The sequence below is a fragment of the Mobula birostris genome, chromosome 9 (assembly GCF_030028105.1).
Source record: "Mobula birostris isolate sMobBir1 chromosome 9, sMobBir1.hap1, whole genome shotgun sequence".
Lineage (NCBI taxonomy): Eukaryota > Metazoa > Chordata > Chondrichthyes > Myliobatiformes > Myliobatidae > Mobula > Mobula birostris.
In genome coordinates, this window is record NC_092378.1 from 24016694 (window position 1) to 24040702 (window position 24009).

The window sequence follows — 24009 nt, forward strand, 5'->3', positions numbered from 1 at the left end:
TTCCTTTTAATATATAATCTTGAAACAAATTTTAACTGGTCATATGATAATTATTGACATTAAAAATAATTTTACCTTATGTTGCATGGAGACATTTGGTACAATAAATGACAAGCAACCAAAACTGAATCATCTTTACTTGATGCCTATTTCTGTACTGATTGATGAAAGATGTATATTTCTTAACCATGCAAACACGAGGAAATCTGCAGATGCTGGAATTTCAAGCAACACACATAAAAAGTGCTGCTGCGTTCATCAGGATTTTTATGTGTGTTGCTATTTCTTAACCATGTTAGTTTTAAAACATGACTTAGTCTATTTTGTACCAAAATTAATTAAAACATTAATAAATAAAATCATATGAATTTTTGTGTTACAAAACACAAATCCTAAAATCCACACTATTATAAAGTAAATATTAGATTAAACAGTAACTGAATATTTTCTTTTACAGGTGCTTAGTGTCAAATGATTAGGACAATATGTCAATTTGTCATTGCGGTCTGAATTTCATGACTGAGCTGAATTTTGTGGGTTTTCCATGATACAGGTAGCCACGTAGTACTATTAAATGTGATTTGAAAGCATAATTTTGGCATATTATAAACAAATAAAAGCTAAAACGCCGTGTTTTTGTTACAATTTTAAATAGGTTGGCTTCAGAATGCAGGCATTATTCATGTATTCACTAAAGCATGGAAGGAAAAAAATAATATTTTTGTAATCTCACATTCAGCTAGCCATCTGTAAAATTAGCTGGGGCAAATGAGGTTTCTATTGTGGGTTTGGAAGGTATCTGCTAGTAGATTAGAAACCAGGTACATGTAGCGCTTTGCCTTGGTCTCCACAACTTTTAACTATTTAGGTACTTTCTTTTTCAATTACTATTCTACTTTTCTAGAGCCCATGCCCTTTTCTCATTACCACCATCGGGCGGGAAGTACAGGCGCTATACAGGACCCTGGTCAGACCCCACTTGGAGTACTGTGCTCAGTTCTGGTTGCCTCACTACAGGAAGGATGTGGAAACCATAGCAAGAGTGCAGAGGAGATTTACAAGGATGTTGCCTGAATTGGGGAGCATGCCTCATGTAAACAGGTTGAGTGAACTTGGCCTTTTCTCTTTGGAGCGACGGAGGAGGAGAGGTGACCTGATAGAGGTGTATAAGATGATGAGAGGCATTGATCGTGTGGATAGTCAGAGGCTTTTTCCCAGGGCTGAAATGGCTGCCACAAGAGGGCACAGGTTTAAGGTGCTTGGGAGTAGGTACAGAGGAGATGTCAGGGGTAAATTTTTTATGCAGAGAGTGGTGAGTGCGTGGAACAGCCTGCCGGCAACAATGGTGGAGGCAGATACGACAGCGTTTTTTAAGAGACTTTTGGATAGGTACATGTAGCTTAGAAAAATAGAGGGCTATGGGTAACCCTAGTAATTTCTAAGGTGGTGACATATTCGGCACAACTTTGTGGGCCGAAGGGCCTGTATAGTGCTGTAGGTTTTTCTATGTTTCTATGTAAGCCATATGACTCATGCCACCAGGTTCAGGAACAGTTTTTAACCTACAACCATCAGGCTTCTAAACCGATGTGGATAACTTCATTCACCACTACTCTGAATTGATTCCATGACCTACAGACTCACTTCCAAGGTCTCTTGACAATTCATTTTCTCAGTATTGTTTTCATTTGCACAATTGTCTTCTTTTTTGCATTGGTGTTTGTCAGTCCTTGTCTATCCATGTGTAATTTTTTTGTTAAATTATAATGCATTTCTTTTCCCCTTGTAAATGTCTTTAGTAAAATGAACCTCACAGTAGTATGTGGTAATATCCACATACTTTGATAATAAATTTACTTTAAACTTTGTACTTTCCTGCTTGACTTTATTTTAATTTGGAACTGACTCACAGCTGAAGGTGTTTAACATGGAGATAACCTTGCATTTCTGTCACATAAACAGAACAATTGGTGCTCAAAGTTTAAATTATCTTCTCTACTTTTAGAAATTGCATTGTAATAGTGGTCAATATAATACATAAGTGCTGTATGCTAGTATAATACTCAACTGTCCCAAACTAGGGAAGAAATTCTACCTTCTATATGCCAGTGGCTTTCCAGACCTGTGGTACCTTTAATAACACCCACACTGAATTTTATATCTTGCAAAAAGCAATTAATTACTAATTCAATGTGAGAATCATGGAGGATCACTGTGAGAAATGACAAACATTTGCTTCAACGTTACCAAATCTTAGAAAACAGTTTCATACACTATTTTAGCTGTGGCAAATCATTCAATCTTCTTTATAACAGCAATTCCTTTGCATGTTTTAATTTCTAATTTCTGAATGCCACTATCAGAAATCGTGCTAAAAATAAAACTATATATTCATATACTACTATATTCTTTAAATCTGTTTGCAACAGCATGATGCATCTGATCTCCTGATCTACCTAGCTCCCATTTCTTTTCTCTCCTCCTTCCTCTCCATCTGCCCATCTCCGACACACTCGTCCCACTGGTTCCCTTCCCCCACCACTCCCTCTGTTCTCTCCACATTTCTCTCTCTATTCTATACTCCACCTTCCTCTCCTATCAGATTCCAATCATCGTCATTCCTTTGTCATTTCTGTCTCTCACCTCCCAGCATCTGGCATGATTCCCACATCTGGTTATCACCCTCTCACCTGATAACATCTATCATCTACATCTTTTTCTCCATCACTTACCTCCAACGTTTTCTTCCTGCTTCCCCTCTCTATCTCTAGATGAAGGGTCTCAACCTGAAACATCAAAAGGCAATGCCTCAAAAAGTGGCAGCCATCATTAAGGCTCCTCATCACCCAGGACATGCCCTCTTCTCACTGCTGCCATCAAGGAAGATGTACAGGAGTCTGAAGTCACATACTGAACATTTTAGTAACAGCAACTTCTCCTGTGACATCAGATTTCTTAATGGACGATGAATCCATGTACACTACCTCACTTTTGCCCTCTTTTTGCACTACTTTATATAATGAAAACTAAAATTTATTTTTATTTTTATATATAAAATAATATATAGTTTTCATTATATACTGCAATATATTTCTGCTGCAAAACAGCAAATTTCACAAATATGCCAGTGATATTAAACCTGATTCTGATTCAAATGTCCATTTCCCTTTATCAATGCTGCCTGTCCTGCTGAGTTTCTGCAGTTTTTAATATGTTGCTGCATATTCCAGCATCTGCAGTCTCTTGGATGTCCTCAACTTATTATTACAATAACTATAACACCTTCTTCTTAAGCAATAAACTGAACTGAGTTATCATTTAAAGGGCACACCAAAGCAAGTTTAACAAACATAAGATACTAAGTGCACATATGTTCCATGGACCATAAATATGTTGCTAAACTAGATTTAAATTTTACTAAATTCCAGTGAATTTGCATATATGTAATGTATTAGTAGCTTCCCTTTCTTAAGGGCAATGGACTTTGACTTCTCTTATCTCTTTCTCCTAGGGTGATACAAACTGAAGAGCAGTTCTTCCCTTAGCTTCTTATCTTCTGATTGAACCCCATGGCATCGCATCTCTTCACTATACCTTTTAATGCTAATTCTAGTTCATAGCTTTATATCGTGCAGTACTTAACAAATAAGTGCATAAGTAACCAGATTATAACTAAGTTTCAAACTACAGTTTGTTATCAAAAATCAGTACTAATAAACTGAATAGCTAAAGGCAAAATATATATCAAGAAAATTGAGACCACTTTCATCAAGTCCTTCACCATGACAGATTCCGTCAATCGTAGCAAGATTACATTTGTCCACCTTCTACCCTTGCTATCATATTCCTGTATTCCACTCATTTTTAATAAATATTTAAAAATTTACACTTAATACACTGATTTTTCTGCATTAGAGGTCAGAAAGAGTTCCCAATTTAATCCTGTTTTCCATCAGTAAGTCTATAGAGCTGTAAAATAACAAAGAAATACAACCCCAACAAAATTCTAAATCTGTGCAATTATTTGTAACCTATAGATTATGTTATTTTAATACACTCCATTGCAGTCTCTCATTTTCCACCTTAAAGTTCTATCTGTACAAAACTTGGCACATATCCTTGTTTCAACTATTTGCACACTGTCCTGTGTCCTTGCAAATCTGTGCCAGCAACTAATCACACAATGAATTGTATTCACAATCCTTGCCTTAGATGTCACTGGGTTTCTTTCACAAAAACACAAATTCTGTACTGACTGCAGAAGTACTGCCAATGATTTCTTGGCTGCTCATCTATTTTACCATGTGGGATCTAACAGTGGTTCAGGAACCTGTACCAACTTGCAGCACACAATAGCTGAGTTTGAGAAGGTAATTGCAGGGTGGTGGGGCCTACTGGCAAAATTGGACATTTTGCAATTCATGTGTTTGTCACTTAAATCAGTTGACCAAATTGACCATTATAACTGAAAAATGTCTGTTAGCCTTTGCAAACAGATATGGCAAAAGAACCAAAATAAATTACTAAGTTTGTATTCACATCAGCTTTCATTCTTGAATCTAATGATTGGGCTGTATCAACAAAATCACAAGTCTTAAGTGGGATGAGAAAGCTTGCACCAATAGATTAGCTCCTTTGGAATCATAAAGACAAGATTGTGCAGATGCTGGAATATCAGAGCAACACACACAAATTACTGGAGGAAAGAACTCAGCAGGTCAGGCAGCATCTATGGAGGGGAATAAACATACAATGTTTCAGGACAAGACCCCTCAAGATGCTGCCTGATCTGACGGGTTCCTACAGCATTTTGTGTGTGTTGTTTCGAATCATATGTTTTACAGACTGATAAGTAGACCTTCCTTCCAGCAGGAATTAACAAATTTTGTAAGTAACCATTTCTGTCAGATGTTATACTGTAACTGTTCTGACAGAATGTCTCCTCGCTGACTATCAACACTGGCGCACCTCAGGGGTGTGTGCTTAGCCCACTGCTCTACTCTCTATATACCCATGCCTGTGTGGCTAGGCATAGTTCAAATACCATTAATAAATTTGCTGACCATACAACCATTGTTGGTAGAATCTCAGGTGACGAGGGGACGTACAGGAGTGAGATATGCTAACTACCGGAGTGGTGCCGCAGCAACAACTTGGCACTCAATGTCAGTAAGACGAAAGAGCTGATTGTGGACTTCCGGAAGGGTAAGATGAAGGAACACATACCAATCCTCATAGAGGGATCAGAAGTGGAACGAGTGAGCAGTTTAAAGTTCCTGGGTGTCAAGATCTCTGAGGATCTAACCTGGTCCCAACATATCAATGCAGTTATAAAGAAGGCAAGACAACGGCTACACTTTATTAGGGGTTTGAAGAGATTTGGTATGTCAACAAATACACTCAAAAACTTCCATAGCTGTACTGGGGGGAGCATTCTGACAGTCTGCATCACTCTCTGGTATGTGGGGGCTACTGCACAGGACCAATAGAAGCTGCAGAAGGTTGTAAATTTAGTCAGCTCCATCTTGGGTACTAGCCTGCAAAGTACCCAGGACATCTTCAAGGACCGGTGTCTCAGAAAGTGGTGTCCATTATTAAGGACCTCCAGCACCCAGAGCATGCCCTTTTCTCACTGCTACCATTAGGTAGGAGGTACAGAAGCTTCTAGGCATACTCTCAGCAGATCAGGAACAGCTTCTTCCCCTCTCCCACCCAATTTCTAGGTGGACATTAAACCCTTGGACAATACCTCACTTTTAAAAAAATATATTGCATTTCTGTTTTTTGCACAATTTTTAATCTATTCAATATATGTATACTGTATAAAGTATACTGAATAAGATTTATTTATTTATTATAATCATTTTTCTTCTATATTATGTATTGCATTGAACTGCTGCTGCTAAGTTAACAAATTTCATGTCACATGCCGGTGGTGATAACCTGATTCTGATTCCAAATACTGCATTTTTGCCCTTGTTTTCAAGTTTACCTGATCCCCTGTGCTAAGCAAAAAAAAAGGCATGACCTATTGACTGCTAGAACCATGGGTGCAACAGTAATGGCTTCTATGTCCTCTGTTGTTTAAAATTCAAATGACAATTAGCAAATCTGTTCAAATAATGCTTGAAAATGTCGTTTTTTCTGTGTGGGGAGTTGAATTGCCTTTAGATACTGAAGCTAATATTGAACTTTGTTATTATTCCGAAGGCCTGTGTTGACTTGCACTGGACGAATTTTTGATTTTGTTTGGTGGAGCAAGGAATATAGTAAGAACCTTTCAAGTCTCAACATGAAGCACCATTAATTTTTGTTCAGAATCTCACACAATCAACTAGAAAGAGCCTCTCATTCTCAATTTGGACTTGAGATCTGCAACAAGGACCAAGTAAAGTACAAGTTTAATCCAACTCAATCAATCTTAGGTTTCTCTTTGTACTCAACAGAATACAATGTAGATACTATTGCGCAACTATGGGATATTCTATTATGGTACAGACCTGCTAGAATTAATGCTCTGGCTGGACAGCACGTGTAGTCAATGTTTTTTGAAATTCACAGGAAATGTTCTCCATGACGATCAGAGGTCATTTTACAAATAAAGTTATTTGCATGCGGGCAAGTTTGTAACTTGAACAGCTAGCTTGACCTAGGGCATTATTTGCACATTGGCAAGTGTTGTCATTGAAATTTCATTCCAAAGAGCTACAGCCTGGCAGATCGATGCTACTACCTGTCTTTGGACTCAAAGCAGACATTCTCTTTTTTGAACGTGTACCTCTAAGAGAATTATGAATGAAAATGAAGGATCAAAAAAGCCACACATCTACTTTTAAGTACTGTATCCTTTGTTCTTCAAATTCATTTCTTTCTCACATATTATAGATACAAGACTCTTGCATCAGTTTATGATCTTCTATTTTTAGTGATTTCCCATTTAGATTTTCTGCATCATGTTGAAAGCAACTCTCATTTGAACACAGTGGGCTACCGTGCTTCATTTCCCAAACACCTGAAGCACTGGTTACCTCTTTGGAAGGCAATTAATATAATTTTATTTAAAATTTCTCTTGTGTTTTGTAAAAGTGCTTACATTGCTTTATTAGAATGTAAAAGGAGAAACTGCAAATAGAATACAACTGTTCAGTAATTCCTCATTTTAGTTTTCGGATTATACTCTTAGTATTTATGGGGAATTGTAAACCATAGAATTTTTTGTAATCAAGATAGGACAATGTTATCTGCAGAAAATCATCTGCTATATTAGTGAAAGGAAGAGTAAGAGTGAGGAAAATTATTGCAGTGGACATCTTTTCTGACACATCTGTTGCTTTAGGGTCATTAACAATTTATTGAAGGACAAATAATAAATTGACCTTCAGTTCTTGGGAGTGCTAAGGAATATCATTAAACATGATTTTATCTTTGATGTTGCAAGCTCTGCATCTTGACAATTTTAAATTGAAACTATAGATATTATACTCAAAGTAATAATTAAAGTTAAGTTACAGTTACACCTGTTAGTGAGTTCAGTTTTACAATTCAGCAGACCAGTATTTTGTGTGTATTGCCTGATTTCCAGCATTGTCAGATTTTCTCTTGTTCCAGCTTTACAATTAACTATTTCAATATGAATGTACAAATATTCTATAATCCAAACTTGGAATTAGTACTTTGCACATCATGTAGCATTGTGCTCAAAAATGTTCACCTTTTTGAGATGAAAAATTGCAGATGCTGGAGATAGAACATAGAATAGTACTGCACAGTACAGGCCCTTCAGCCCACAATGTTGTGCTGACACTCAGACCCTGCCTCCCATATAAGCCCCCACCTTAAATTCCTCCATATACCTGTCTAGTAGTCTCTTAAACTTCACTAGTGTATCTGCCTCCATCACCGACTCAGGCAGTGCATTCCACGCACCAACCACTCTCTGAGTAAAAAAGCTTCCTCTAATATCCCCCTTGAACTTCCCACCCCTTACCTTAAAGCCATGTCCTCTTGTATTGAGCAGTGGTGCCCTGGGGAAGAAGCGCTGACTATCCACTCTATCTATTCCTCTTATTATCTTGTACAGCTCTATCATGTCTCCTCTCATCCTCCTTCTCTCCAAAGAGTAAAGCCCTAGCTCCCTTAATCTCTGATCATAATGCATACTCTCTAAACCAGGCAGCATCCTGGTAAATCTCCTCTGTACCCTTTCCAATGCTTCCACATCCTTCCTATAGTGAGGCGACCAGAACTGGACACAGTAGTCCAAGTGTGGCCTAACTGGAGTTTTATAGAGCTATGTTATTACATCACGACTCTTAAACTCTATCCCTCGACTTACGAAAGCTAACACCCCATAAGCTTTCTTAACTACCCTATCCACCTGTGAGGCAACTTTCAGGGATCTGTGGACATGTACCCCCAGATCTCTCTGCTCCTCCACACTACCAAGTATCCTGCCATTTACTTTGCCTTGGAGTTTGTCCTTCCAAAGTGTACCACCTCACACTTCTCCGGGTTGAACTCCATCTGCCACTTCTCAGCCCACTTCTGCATCCTATCAATGTCTCTCTGCAATCTTTGACAATTCTCTACACTATCTACAACACCACCAACCTTTGTGTCATCTGCAAACTTGCCAACCCACCCTTCTACCCCCACATCCAGGTCATTAATAAAAATCACGAAAAGTAGAGGTTCCAGAACAGATCCTTGTGGGACGCCACTAGTCACAATCCTCCAATCTGAATGTACTCCCTCCACCATGACCCTCTGCCTTCTGCAGGCAAGCCAATTCTGAATCCACCTGGCCAAACTTCCCTGGATCCCATGCCTTCTGACTTTCTGAATAAGCCTACCATGTGGAACCTTGTCAAGTGCCTTACTAAAATCCATATAGATCATATCCACTGCACTACCCTCATCTATATGCCTGGTCACCTCCTCAAAGAACTCCATCAGGCTTGTTAGACACGATCTGCCCTTCACAAAGCCATGCTGACTGTCTCTGATCAGACCATGATTCTCTAAATGCCCAGAGATCCTATCTCTAAGGATCTTTTCCAACAGCTTTCCCACCACAGAGGTATGGCTCACTGGTCTATAATTACCCGGACTATCCCTACTACCTTTTTTGAACAAGGGGACAACATTCGCCTCCCTCCAATCCTCCAGTACCATTACCGTGGACAACGAGGACATAAAGATCCTAGCCAGAGGCTCAGCAATCTCTTCCCTCACCTCGTGGAGCAGCCTGGGGAATATTCCGTCAGGCCCCGGGGACTTATCTGTCCTAATGTATTTTAACAACTCCAACACCTCCTCTCCCTTAATATCAACATGCTCCAGAACATCAACCTCACTCATATTGTCCTCACCATCATCAAGTTCCCTCTCATTGGTGAATACAAGAGAAGTAGTCATTGAGGACCTCGCTCACTTCCACAGCCTCCAGGCACATCTTCCCACCTTTATCTCTAATCGGTCCTACCTTCACTCCTGTCATCTTTTTCTTCACATAATTGAAGAATACCTTGAGGTTTTACCCTACTTGCCAAGGCCTTCTCATGCCCCCTTCCTGCTCTTCTCAGCCCCTTCTTAAGCTCCTTTCTTACTTCCCTATATTCCTCAATAGACCCATCTGATCCTTGCTTCCTAAACCTGCCTTCTTCCACCTGACTAGATTTTCCACATCACTTGTCACCCATGGTTCCTTCACCCTACCATCCTTTATCTTCCTCACCGGGACAAATTTATCCCTAACATCCTGCAAGAGATCTCTGAACATCAACCACATGTCCATAGCACATTTCCCTGCAAAAACATCATCCCAATTCACACCCGCAAGTTCTAGCCTTATAGCCTCGTAATTTGCCCTTCCCCAATTAATAATTTTCCTATCCTCTCTGATTCTATCCTTTTCCATGATAATGCTAAAGGCCAGGGAGCGGAGGTCACTGTCCCTCAGATGCTCACCCACTGAGAGATCTGTGACCTGACCCAGTTCATTATCTAGTACTAGATCTAGTATGGCATTACCCCTAGTCGGCCTGTCCACATATTGTGACAGGAATCCGTCCTGGAGACACTTAACAAACTCTGCCCCATCTGAACCCTTGGAACTAATCAGGTGCCAATCAATATTAGGGAAGTTAAAGTCACCCATGCTAACAACCCCGTTATTTTTGCACCTTTCCAAAATCTGCCTCCCAATCTGCTCCTCTGTATCTCTGCTGCTATCTGAAATAAAACAAAATTTTGGAGTAACATAGCAAGCCAGGCAGCAACTGTGGAGAGGAAAAGACAAACTTTTTTTTCTGTCTCTCCCAGCTCTAATGAAGAGTTATGATCTGAAACATTAATTCTGGTTCTATTTCCACAAACATTTTCTGACCTGCTGAGTGTTTCTGCAGTTTTGTTTTTATTTCAAACATTCAGTTAGAAATTAGTATGCACGTCATTCATTTTTACTTTGTTGTTTTTGCTCAGTATTTAGGGGCCATACTAATCCTGGAAATAAATAATTCATTCATTATTGACCCAATAGTTCCGAGTTTCCTCACACATTATTGTTGGAAGTTTCCTCACTGCTATCAGTGCTGAGAAGTCTTCTGACCAGTAGAATGAGAATCTGTATGATGATTCAAAGACTAGCTCATGGACATCATGCTAAATATTTGCAGTGTTGATGATGCAGGTAAAGAATAATTGCCACAAATTTCATTCCCAGTTTTTAGTATTAAATACAGTAAGTAAATCTTCAGAATTTACAACATTGAATTCATGTGACATAAGAAAGGTAAGAACATAAAAAAAACCAATGGGTATCAGCAAATTATACCCATCCTCCCCCCTACACACAAACCAGCTCATCCATTTAAAAAAAATTGAGGCAAATCTAATTTTAACCCGAACATTGTTTTCCTGTCTTTACCCTATATTCAACTCCCTTGTAGTTTAAATGTCTGTCAGTTCCCAATTTGAATATATTCAATGACTCCACCACTCAGTAGAGAATGCCAAAGAATCTTAACAGTTTGGGAGATTAATCTCTCTATTTGGAGTCTTTGCCCCCTAAATTCTACTGACTATCGCAACCCCACTTCCCCTCCCCATCTTCTAGGCATTCACCCAATCAACCTTCCTGTATGTTTCAAAAAGATTTTTTTCTTATTTTTCCACACTCCAATGAGCATGGGTCTAGTCTACAGAGGCTTTCTTAATACAACATCCCATGAATCAATGAATCTTCTCTGCAGTGCCTCCTATGCAAGTACGGTCGCCCTTAAAAATGGAGACCAAGACTGTGAGCGTAGTTTCCTCTATTTACATTTCACACACATTCTGCAGCAAAAGTCAACTTTCTATTAGTGTTCCTAATTAGCTGCTGTACCTGCATGCTAACTCTTTGTATGTTATGCTCTAGAATTTACAGATCTCTTTGTACATCTTTGTTTTGTAATATCACTCCATTTGAATAATTTGTTCAGTCATTTGTATGGACAGTTTAGATAATTTTGTTCATCTGAATATTCAGTCAATTACTTGAAAATGTATATAGCCATGAAAGGTAAAACTATAAAATGCTAAAACTAAATGGAAAATTGCAACTTTGAATGTATTGGTATTGACCTTTAGAATACATATAATCTTTAGTAATTTGGCATTGATTTTCATTTTTGTCTTTTGTTATTTTCTACCTCCCAAGTGTTCTCCATTTCAACCCAATTTGAGTCTTCTAGTGCTGCCCATTTATATCACTAGGAGGTGTGTGATAATAAAGAATGTTGACTTTCTGATTTTTTTTTACCCTCTGGAGAAGTGTTTTCACCAGTCCATCAAGTTGGCATGAAGAATTCATAAAATAATACTTTTTTTGGGACTCAGGATTTTATTATTTGACATCAGAGTTTGTTAGTCCAGCGACAGAGAGTACTACCAAATCTTACATTAACTTTTAGTGTTCCACTTTTTATAATTGCAACTTTATTCTACAAAATACTTTCTAATTGAAGGCTGCAAATTTTTGAATATATCATATATATAATTTTATAAACATTAAATAGTGAAAACATGGCCAGTTTGCTATTGAAAGCACAACATCAACTCTGAGTGATAGCTTATCAATCAATGTTGCTCACAATTCCATTTTGGATTATGCCACATTTTCCTTCTATCATCTATTTGGTTAAGGCTATTATTTCCTTGCAGCATCCTACTTGATGGGTCTTCTTTTTCTAGTCACGTTTCACAAGGCATTTTGAAGAAAAAAAATGACATCCTATATTACCTTAAATTACTATTCTGAACTTAAGTCCTACTAAAATCACAGAACTCTACAAAATAGGAAATTATCCTTAACCTTTGGAGTCTTCAAAATTAGTGTTTATACTACTATTCACTGTGTTTCATAGTTGAACTATTTTTGTTTTAATTGAAGGTGTAGTGCAGATGACATACTGACATTGATTCATCAATCCAATTCAAAATGTAATTAGAACATAAGAAAGAAGAGCAGGAGTAAACCTTCTGGCCCTTTGATCTTGCTCTGTATAGCTGATCAGCACCATTTCCCAATATTATCACACATCCCTCGATTCCTTTAATGTCAAGAAATCTGTCAAACTGAGTTTACAATCAATCAGTTCACCTGGGTAGAGAAACCCAAGGGTTCAACATTGTCTGTGTGAAGATTTCTTCATCTCCTTCCCAAACAACCAACCTCTGGTTGTCATGCACACTTCTTTTGTACTAGAGTCGTCAATCAAGAAAAAATAACCTCTACATCTTGCCTCTTGGTGACTGAAGGAAAAATGTTTTTTTTTGTATGATGCACACAAGACCTTTCAATTTAAAGCTCTGTTTCTGTGGTGAAATAAACTTGTATAACATTAGTAATTGTTACAATAGTTTAGAAGAATGGGCAACATAGCAAATATGATCAAACCACAGGTGAATAAAAGAACGTATTTTTTTCTTCCAAACTGACGAACAAAATAAATTTAATCATATCCTGCAAAATCAAACTATGTACAAATATTATTAATTTTAGCCATAACAGCTGTTGTTTCAGCCACTTGAAAGTGTGTGAAATGACTTACAAAATATCATACCCTTATTGCAAAATATCAAATACCTGCCCAATGTAACACACACAAAATGTTGGAGGAATTCAGCAGGCCAGGTGGCATCTATGGAAAAGAGTAAAAAGCCAACATTTTAGGCTGAGACCCCCCTAAAATAGAGACTATTTACTCCTTTTCACAGTTGCTGCCTGGCCTGCTGAGTTCCTCCAGCATTTTGTGTGTGTTGCTTTGGATTTCCAGCATCTACAGATTTTCATATGTTTTAAATATCTGCCTCTTCATTCTTCAACTGGGCATTATGTTGAAAATTAGGAGTTTTCTCTGTTGTGATTCAGAGATCCAATTTGATGTCCCCAGTGTAAAACACTGTGAATGAACGATCTAGCTTTATGGAAAAAAGTAAATTTGTTTGAAGGATATTTTCAAGGGTATGATAATTTGCCAAATTATAGTCTGTTACTTGAACACTAGTAAATGCAACAATCCTTTCCTACTGTTTCTTTCTCAACTTTCCTACAAGAATTTTTCCTACTGTTTCAAGTGGAGAGAACAATACTTATTTAGCTTCCTGGGTGGTTTTGGTAGTTCTGACTTAGCTTGAAACTATGAATACATTGGACTGCCATAGCATATAGAGGACTTTTTCTTTCCAGGAAGATTATTTGATCAACCAGAAGGGTTAAATTAAAAAGTAAATGTTCTTCTGACCACAGTATGAATAAAAGAAAACTTCACATAAGATATCATGAGTGCAAAGAAAATGAGTACAGTTAAAAGATGCAAAGTGGATAAGAGATAAACAGGTTCCTTTCAGTAATAAACAGTAACTGTAACCATATTTACATACATTGAACTGTAATGATTATGGCCAATTGTTTGGTCATTTTGTTAAATCAGTGCACTAAAACTAATAAGTTGTTGAATTATTACACCAATGCAGTTCTATCAGTTCCAACAGTATATGAGCATTAAAAAAAATGCAGATGCTGGAAACCTGAAATAACAAATAGAAAATGCTGGATGTGTTCAGCAGGTCTAGCAGCATCTGTGGAAAGAGAAATAATGTTAATAATTCAGACTGAAGATGGAGTCATGATCATCATCAAGGACCCCCACCACCTAGGTCATGCTCTATTCTTGCTGCTGCTATCAGGAAGAAGGTATAGGAGCTTCAGGATTCACATCACCAGGTTCAGGAACAGTTATTACCCCTCAACCATCAGGCTCTTGAACCAAAGGGGATAACTACACTCATCTTCACTTGCACCATCATTGAAATGTTCCCACAACCTATGGACTCAGTTTCAAAGACTTCATCTCATGTTCTTGATATGTATTGCTTACTTATTGATTATTATTATTTCTTTATTTTTGTATTTGCACAGTTTGTTTTCTTTTACACATGGTTGAATGCCCAAGTTGGTGTAGTCTTTCATTGATCCTAATATGGTTATTATTCCATTGTGGATTTGAATATGCCCATAAGAAAATGAATCTCAGGGTTGTGTATGATGACAGATATGTACTTTGAATATAAATTTACGTTGAACTTTTGAATTATGATGCTGAGAGGGTATATACTTGTTTGAGGTAGTTCAGAGAAGGGGTTCAAGGGATGGTTGAGGTTAGGCCTATACACACTAGTGTTTAAAAGAATGAGAGATGATCTTATTGAAGCATACATGATTTTTTTTGGGACAACACAAAAAGCTGAAATGAAATTAATGGGTCAGGCAACATCTATGGAGGGAAGTGCACAGCCATCATTTCAGTTTGAGGTCCTTTATCTGGACTTGCCTCAGTCCAAATGAAGGGTCTCAACCAATCCTGTTGACTGTTTATTTCATTCTATGCCTGTCTGAACCATTGAGTTCCATTAGCTTCTTGTGTGTTGCTCCATATTTTAGCATCTGCAACCTCTTGTGCTTCCGTGATTCTTTGAAGGATTGACAGAGTACATGTTGAGTGACATGCATAGTTTCAGAATGAAACAAGCCCATTTATGATAGAAGTGAGGAAGAATTTCTTCGGTAAAGAGAACTAATCTTTACATTTCTCTACTCTTAGACAGCCATGAAGGCTGAATATATTCATGGAGATGGGCAAGGTTTTTGGATCCTGGTAGGTTTGGGGGTTTATATGAAGAGGCAAGAAAATGGTGCTGAGGCTAAGCAAAAGTTGACTGTGACTTCATTGAAAGGCAGAGCAGGTTCAAGAGATGATGTGACCTTCTGCTCCTGTTTTTTTTTTGTGGACTTTTGAGAAATCATTGCAAGATTTGATTAATAAAGCTTTTATTTTGCTTTAACTACTGAAAAAATGGTATTACATTCCATGACTCAAGAAATTTCAAAGCAACATATCTCAAAGTCTATAAATGTCATATTTCTAGTTAGGTGTCAACCTTACTTGTTAAGTGGGACAATGGATTGTAACAGTTGTTAAAATGATGATGCAGAACATTATTTCCTACTGTTAGAATGATGCTGTGATCATGGTGCGAACACAATTAACCGCATTTGGTGCAATGAGGTCATAAAATCTGGGTTTATCAAGATGAAAATTCATCAAATTATATCTTGAATACACTGTTTGTCTAAAAATAAATGTAATATATATACTAAATATTGGTTCTTAAGGTTTTTATAGCCTTGGGTAGTAGTGGGAATAAGCTCCCACTACCTATTAAGTGCTTCCAATGGCGTGTGTCTCAAATAGCTTCTGATAACCAAGCCCAGCTTCTGGCCTTCATGTATGACTTAGCTACTAAGTCCAGTGGACCCATTTCTACTGACAGAAGAAGGAACAAAGGTGGGTTATTGATGCCTTAAAACCAGTTGCTTTGTGTAGATGGGGTTTTGCAGTCATGGATAGTCGGCAGCTCAAATAGGGGAAGGAAAACTGATCTCAAACCTCTGCTGTCTTACATATGGAAGGTTTCAGGAGTAAACCATGAGGGGAAAAGTCAGGAGCTGGAGTCTCTAAGGCACTAAGTTCAACGCTGACTGGCAACTCCTGCAACACCACTGGTGCCAAACTGTATTGGTCTCTGCCGTTCCTTTGGAATCATCAGCTATGTGAAGTACCGGAGCCTACTACATGGGCAACAGCTTGCTCTCAACATCATACTACCCTGGCTTGCATATTACGTACATAGCTGGATCACAACATCCATGGTTGACCCCGACCAATGGAGTGCCTCAATACTGGAGGTTTCACAATTATATGCGATTTATTGCATATGCGTTGTATTTCTAATGAAACATAAAAATCTTTAAAATAGGTTATAGAATCTCTCACTATATATAGTTTAGATAAAGTTTTCTAATGAAAGTTTAACTACTGGAAAACAGAATAGATTATTTGGTGAGAGGTTTTCATATCATAGTAATGTCACACCAGGTAAGGGTTTCTATATGTATGAATTGTTGGGTTAGACGAAATTGGTTGTGGCTTATAATTGGAATGGAAAGCTCCAGTATTCAACTACCCACTGATAAGTCGATTCAAGGGTCATGCAACCTTGCCATATGAGCAAAGTGCCAGATATGATCACATCTCTCTCTTCACCCAATGCTGTAATCTATGTGGCGACTAATAACAGGCCAACTATTTGGTCAACACAGGTCAACCGAGAGACTAAAGTGAAAAGAATTACAAATTCAGTCCCTACTTAAGTCTCCTTTATTTTAATGTTCTTTAATTACTTATTAGTCTTGTAATGTTTCTCTAAAGATTTTGTATAAGTCTGTGATTTTTTTATTGTGTTTCATAACACCTAAATGTTCATATATTTTTGTCTTGATCAAGAACATTTAAAGCCTTTCTGAAGTCAAATTAAATTTATCAATTAACCTGGCTCTGCCTTAAGCACTGCTTAATATTAAGGGCAGTCAGACTGCTGTGGGAATGGACCTGTAACAGTGTGCTGGCTGAAGCTGAGTTACAACATATTGCCTTCAAGATTAGGAGACCTGGTACCATTGAGATCATGCATTTGCCAGGTTAGAACAGATATGGAGGAGACAAGGTGTTGTGGGTCAAATTAAGCATAATTAGTGATTGGTAACCAGTGGTGTTCCACAGGGATCTGTTCTGGAACCATTGCTTTTTAAGATTTTAATAAATTACCTAGATAAGGAATTGGAAGGATAGGTTAGTAAGTTTGCAGATGACATGGTAGTTGATGGAGTTATGGATGGCGAGGAAGGTTATTATAGCTTACAACAGGATAAAACAGAATGTAGAGCTGGGCAGAGACTTGGAAGATGCCGAGTTCAATCCAAAAAAGTGCGAAGTTCAAATTAAATTTATTATCAAAGTACATATACGAGGGGTGATTGATTAGTTCATGGCCTAAGGTAGAAACAGTCAATTTTAGAAAACCTAGCACATTTATTTTTCAACATAATCCCCTCCTACATTTACACCCTTAGTCCAGTGGTCACGGAGCATTCGGATCTTGGACCTCCAGAAAGTGCCCACAGCAGGGTTGATTGATAAGTTCGTGGCCTAAGGTAGAAGATGAGTTATTAACTTCAAACTTTCTGCATAAGTACTCAAAGCATTTGAACTGCACGTGCATGTAACGAGAGCTGTATAACTCATCTCCTTCTACCTTAGGCCACAATTGACTCCTACCTTAGGCCACAAACTTATCAATCACCTGTCATATGTCACTATATATTACTCTTGCAGGATTCACAGTGGATGCAAAAGAATACAATGAAATCAATGAAAAACTACACACAAACAAAAATGGACAAATAACCAATGCATAAGACAAAGTATGCAAATACATAAATAACAAATAATAATAATAAATATATAGATAATATTGAGAACATGAGTTGTAGAGTCCTTGAAAGTGAGTCCTTAGGTTGTGGAATCAGTTCAGTGTTACAATGAGCGAAGTTATCCATGGACTTGTAGGTGGAGTACAAGGTTAATGGCAGGATTCTTGGCAGTGAGGAAGAACAGAGGGATTTTAGGGTCCAAGACAACACAGCCCTCATAGCTGCCATAAAATTTTTAGAGTGGTTAAGAAGGTTTTTGGTGTGTATTCATGAGTCAGGGTTTGAGTACAAGGTCCACGAGGTAATGTTGCAAACTCCATAAAACTCTGGTTAGGCCACTCTTGGAATGTTGTGCTCATTTCTGGTCAACTCGTTATAGGAAGGATGTTTAGGTTTTGGAGGGGGTGCAGAGGAGGTTTATAAGGATTTTGCATCAATTAAAGAACAGGTCTTATGAGGAAAGGTTGAGTAAGCTTGGGTTTTCTCTTTGGACTAAAGGAGGATGAGGTGTTTTGATGGATGTGTTTAAGATTATGAGACACAAAGATAGTGGACAAGCAAGCACCTTTTCCCCACGACAGCAATGGGCAATATCTGAGGACATTCATTCAAGGTGATTAGAGAAGGGTTTAGGGGAGATATAGGCTATACGGGAGGGAAGGGTTAGCTTGAACGTGTAGTAGGTTTATATAGATGAGTGCAACATTGTGGGCCGAAGGATCTGTACTGTGTTGTACTGTTCTATATTCTATGATTAAGCTCATAATAATTATTGCAAACCTAAAACAAACCAATATCCTAGCAATTACTCATTAACAGTAACTGACCTATTAACTACATTGATCTAGAACTGAAATTCAGGTGTGATTATGAAACATATAGAAGCATCACTCAGGCAGTTACTAAGCACTTGTCTTATAAATTTAGAAACCACTGATTCTGTGCAGATAAGCAAGGATTTCTAACTGTCACTGCTCATTTCCCTTAGGAATTTCAGTACTGCTCTTTCAGAGAAGTGGAATCACTGTGCTTATAGAAATAAATTGCTCAGACTTACTTCATCCAACCATTCAACTCAGCACGAGACCCCAAAAATGTCAATGTGCACTGTTAATTTGTAAATCATAAAAACTGCTTTGCAAGCAATTTATAAAATCAAGATTACACTGGTGGCAGAAAATTTTACAAAGAATTGATAGTTTCTGTATATTTGTTCTAGAAGGAAGATACTGACTGAATCATGGTATTTTGCAACTGGTGGGAAAATATTCAAACAAAAAATATTTTGGCATTTACCTATTTCCATGAAACAAGCAAATTCATAACAAAAGTTATTCTCCACAGTGGAAAACTTATTTGACAAAAATAGCTTGTTTGGAAAAGTTGCCTCTTACTGTTCTTGTGAAGTATCCTGGGAGCTTTTATTCTGTTGAAAGTATTTCATACATGCAAATTGTTGTTGTTCTTCCTGAGCAACTAACTAACAGGTTTTGACTTGGATGCCCCTTATATGAGTTATTAGTTCTTAACAAGTTTTCTATAATTTTCCTAGTTGACATGTTCTTCATTTTTTTCCCCCTTTAGCACGTTTTGTTCTTTGTCAAGTATTTGGTGATACTCATACCATCACTTCTTTTTTAAAAAGGACTCAGCATAGTTTCACAAAGAGCCTGCTTTAACTGCTTTCCCATTGTCTTTGGAACTTGCATTTATTCTATGCAAGTGATGCAAGGTATGACAAAGGAGAAAACGCTTCCACGGGCTTCAACAACTTGCATTTGGAATTGAATGGAACTTTTGTTTCTCTACCTTCAAAACTGCCATCATCATCCTTTTGGTTTCCCATACACCTTAATCTTAAAAAGCCATGTTCTTTGCATTATTAAGGCATATTTCTACATTTAAAACATTGCTTACTACTTTCCTCACTTTACTGACCTGTCAAGCATCTCCAGTAATCACCTTTCTGGCTTTCTGATTTCCAGCACACATCAAATTTTCCACCAAAACGTTGTACATAGATTACTGAGATTCTATTTTGCCTTCAAGTTCCTTGATCTTATTGACTGGCGGGGCAGGCTCTGTCATAAGGGGGCGGTGGAAGCATACCCAAATGCAAAACACAGACATTGAAGTACTAGGAACTGGACTATGTTCATTAAGAATGCTAGGGAAGCCAAGGAGTGAGGACAAAATGATAACATGAAGGTAAAAGTAGAGTGACAAACCAGAAAACCTGGACTTCGACTTGGGACTTGGGACTTGAACTTGACAGGGTACTCAAGTCATGACTCGGAACTCGGGTCTTGGCAGGGACTCGGCACCAGTGTCTAGACTTGGCTCTTGGCTTGGACTCGGACTTGGAGTTGTCTTGGACTTGATTCGGACTTGGCTTGGACTTGACTCAGACTTGGCTAGGACTTGACCCGGACTTGGCTAGGACTTGACCTGGACTAGGCTAGGACCTGACTCGGACTAGGCTAGGACCTGACTTGGACTTGACTCAGACCTGGCTTGGACTTGATTCAGATCTGGCTTGGACTTGACTTGGACTTGACTCGGACTAGACTCTCGACTTGGACTTGGAACTTGGCTCTCGACTTGGACTCTGAACTTGACTCTTGACTTGGACTAGGCTCAGACTTGACTTAGACACAGGACACAGAGCACTGAGCTGGGGCTCCTCCTTGGACACAGGACATAGAGCTGGGACTCTTCTTAGGCACAAAACACTGAGACCGTTCCCCCCTCAGGGTAGCGGCAAATGGCCGGACCTACCCAGCGGATGAGAGAACATGGAGAGACAAAACCACAAAACGATAGACTGTTCTTTATCTTGACACGAAAAGGCTCCAAGTAGCGGCAAGCCCTCGAAGCAGTCCATGAAATACAAACAGTAGCTCCAGTCTCTCTCCAGTAGGTTAACTTGACGGGGATTCTGACAAGGTTACTGACGAGGACGTTCCAGCAAGGAATCACTGGACTCCAGAACTATTTATGTTGCCAGCCCAAAATGAGAATCAGGTGCCTCAATTAGGGTGTCCAGTGGAACAAGGGAAAAAAGGAATAGCCGAAATACGGAATCCATGGACTGGGCCGTGACAGGCTCGATGGGCCAGATGGCCTACTCTTGCTCCTATTTCTTATGTTCTTATGTGATGCAATATCCTTCTACCAACACCAAATACTATTTCATTTACATGGCTACTTTGGTAACAACATTGGAGCAGCAACATACAAACAATATACATATGTGCAATAAATGTTAAGTGCCTAGTGCTATACATCCAGAACTTTGTAATAGTGATATGACAGAATACAAATTTCTTTTTCTGCATTAGTTCCTTGGGTAGAAAATTTTAAGAGAAGCAAAGGAACAGTGAGCCAATTATTATTAGGTATAATACAGGTAATTGGTGAGAAAATCGTGTTAATTATAGAAACCATCAGCTTTACTATTCAGTTAGCATAAAGCTTAATGAATCAGGTATGAAGACTGTAATTGCATAGAAAGGACAGAAATTGAATCTTTGAGCAAACTGATGAAAACAGTGCATTGATATCAAGCTTTTGGATGTTACACTTATTTTGTACTCCAATGTTTTCTCTGCAAAGTCCTCCAGTTTCATTGGAAGGATGAACAGAGCCAACATCCTGCCTCAAGCCTATATCACCAACACTGATGCCTTAGTTACACAAGTCAGCTCCATTAAGCAAAGCAAGTTATCTGCATACCAAAGCATGCTCTATTCTAAGCTTGGTCACAGAAAGAAATTGCCATATGGGCAGAGAAAAAGACTAAATGCCTCTTGAAAAAAAAATCCAACGTTCCTGGGGATCTTGGGAATCCTGGTCCTTGAACACTTTAAGATGGTATTGATTTCCTATTCCATTCATGTAAAACAAACAGAAGCTTTGATAAATGTCAGAACGTTGCACTACCCTAAAGTAGCCCATCTAAATGTTTGCCCCATCAAGCACTTTCAGCACTATTTTCAAAAGCATCTGAACTACTCAGACTGACACATCTCAGAACTGTAGAACAATCAGTCCTAAGGTACCATGTGAGAATTACTCCAATGTTTCCAGTTTTTGTATCAAATCAATAGCATTTGCAGTTTTAACATCGGCTTCTTTTCCCCTTGCATGTCTTTTCATTTGCTTGTCTCTCTGTTTTCCTTTGGATTTATAGAATAAAAAAATACCAAGAAAGCAAATGAAAATAGTTTCCACCATCAATATGTTAGGGAGAATATTTTGATATATTAAAATTATCTTGCACCTTTTAACCTTTAACATCTTTGGTTTCCAAGTTTATTTTCCCCCTTTCGTTTCTGTGTCATTTTCAAGTTTAATTCACCCTCTGCCTTATTATTTAAGTTTCTCTTCATTCATCATCTTTATACTTTTTATTTCTCTCTTTCCTTGTTTCTTTCTTTACAGCTTCTCTGGCTCTTGCTCAACTTTCATGATTGACACCAGCCTTGTGCACTATATGATGTGCGAGCTTGATGGCCTCTGTTCTCACTGTTATAAAACGTGAAGTTGACACAGCTAGAAAAGTGTATTTGGTCTTGTTCCTGTTGTTGGGAGTAGGTTTATTTATGGCAATTTCACTACATAATGTATAAGAATGTTGTCTTGGAAACAAATACAAGTAATTGTTAATTGCTGGTGTTTTTAATTAATTCATTTCTAAACACTGTCAAAATGAATGTTTTCCATTGTCTACATATGATAAGAAGACACTACAACACATAGAATACTGAAATGCTAATTATCCTAGGAATACTTACTTGCCTTTACTTGTGAAACAGTGTAAATTTGAACAAACAGAGTAATTTATGGCTTTGTGTGGTTTATAAGGATATGCTCAAGTTAACCCAAAGTGACTCATCTTATTCAGCCTCTTGGGAATGGCATGACCTTTGTTTGGAAAAACTTGTTTCATTCCACTAATTTCCATCACTATTGCAGGCTGGTGTCTGTAATGAGAGTGTTTGTCTTTTCATTAAGTGTGACACTTTTCCTTCAAATTTGGATTTTTTTATTCTTTTGACAGCCAGGCTTCATTTTGTAATGTCATATTTTTCGCACGTAATTTGTGCAAAAATTCCCTTGCCTAATCATTCATCATTAATTCACATTTACTTTCATATATCAAACTCAAATAGTTGTCTCTGTTAGATCTGACATTGCTACATTTTACCAAGTGCCCACTTGTGCAAATTAACCCTGTTTTCACTTCAAATGGTGCTTGTGAAATGTAAACAGGAATGCACTCTGCTCACCATTTTTGTTGTGGGAGCTTGTTATCATGAACTTGCTGAGTTTAATCATATAGATAGAGTTTAATAACCTGTTATGCTAATTGTGTATCCTTTTTAGTTTTCTGTGTGCAGGGATACTATTGTGTTAGATTGTTAGTTTCAAATCTGGTTGGGGAGCCATAACATTTTACAGTTATACTTATCATTAGTTAAGAAGGAGCTGCTAGGATATGGATAGTTCTTTTATTCCTAGCAGTTTCCACTAGTATTTCAAAAAGAGCACACAGAGGAGAAGGTAGTTTTACAGCATTTATCCTTTGCTGTTAATTTTGGAAGAGTTCTGATTAAGCAGATGTAGTTAAAGTGGGTACTCATTGAATTTATTTTAAATTAAAAGGATTTAACTGAATATGATGATACATTCTAGAAACTAATTCCCTTACATTATGTGCATGGTACAGATGACTATATTGGAAGTCCATGTAACCTCAGTGAAATAATGTTAATACCACATTGAGTGATTAAACCACAATAACTTAATTTCAAATTGCTGTAAACACCACAAATTGAGCTAGAATTACTGATTCTGGGCTTGAGGCTTGAGAAAGCAAAGATATAATTAAATATTGTGAAATTTATGTCTCTTAAAACACTAGTTTTTTTTTATTGATGAATTATGCCTTACAAGGATAGGTTAAATTTCAGTTGTTTTTTGCTTCTTTACTGAATGTTGCTAATGTTTTGCCTTCTCTTTACTTTCTTTAGTACAGCTACAATGGTTTTCAAGTATTACTACCAATTTAGCTTCATAATCTACAGCCTTTTTGTCTGAGGAATTAAATTTGGTTAAAGAATTTCATATTT

At 37.8% G+C, this 24009-nt stretch overlaps 2 protein-coding genes across 5 annotated transcripts in view; one reads left to right on the forward strand and one right to left on the reverse strand.

Annotated features, from left to right (window-relative positions):
• immp2l (inner mitochondrial membrane peptidase subunit 2) overlaps window positions 1–24009 on the forward strand; it is a 568918-nt gene that overhangs the window by 256072 nt on the left and 288837 nt on the right. The gene's annotated exons all lie outside the window — the stretch shown is intronic.
• lrrn3a (leucine rich repeat neuronal 3a) overlaps window positions 1–24009 on the reverse strand; it is a 53392-nt gene that overhangs the window by 27727 nt on the left and 1656 nt on the right. The window contains exon 2 of one of the 2 annotated variants that reach the window (XM_072267623.1): window positions 2733–2786. The exons of the other annotated variant lie outside the window; for it this stretch is intronic. The gene's annotated coding sequence lies outside the window, so the exon portion shown is untranslated. The remainder of the gene's footprint in view (window positions 1–2732; window positions 2787–24009) is intronic. 2 annotated transcript variants of the gene reach the window in all.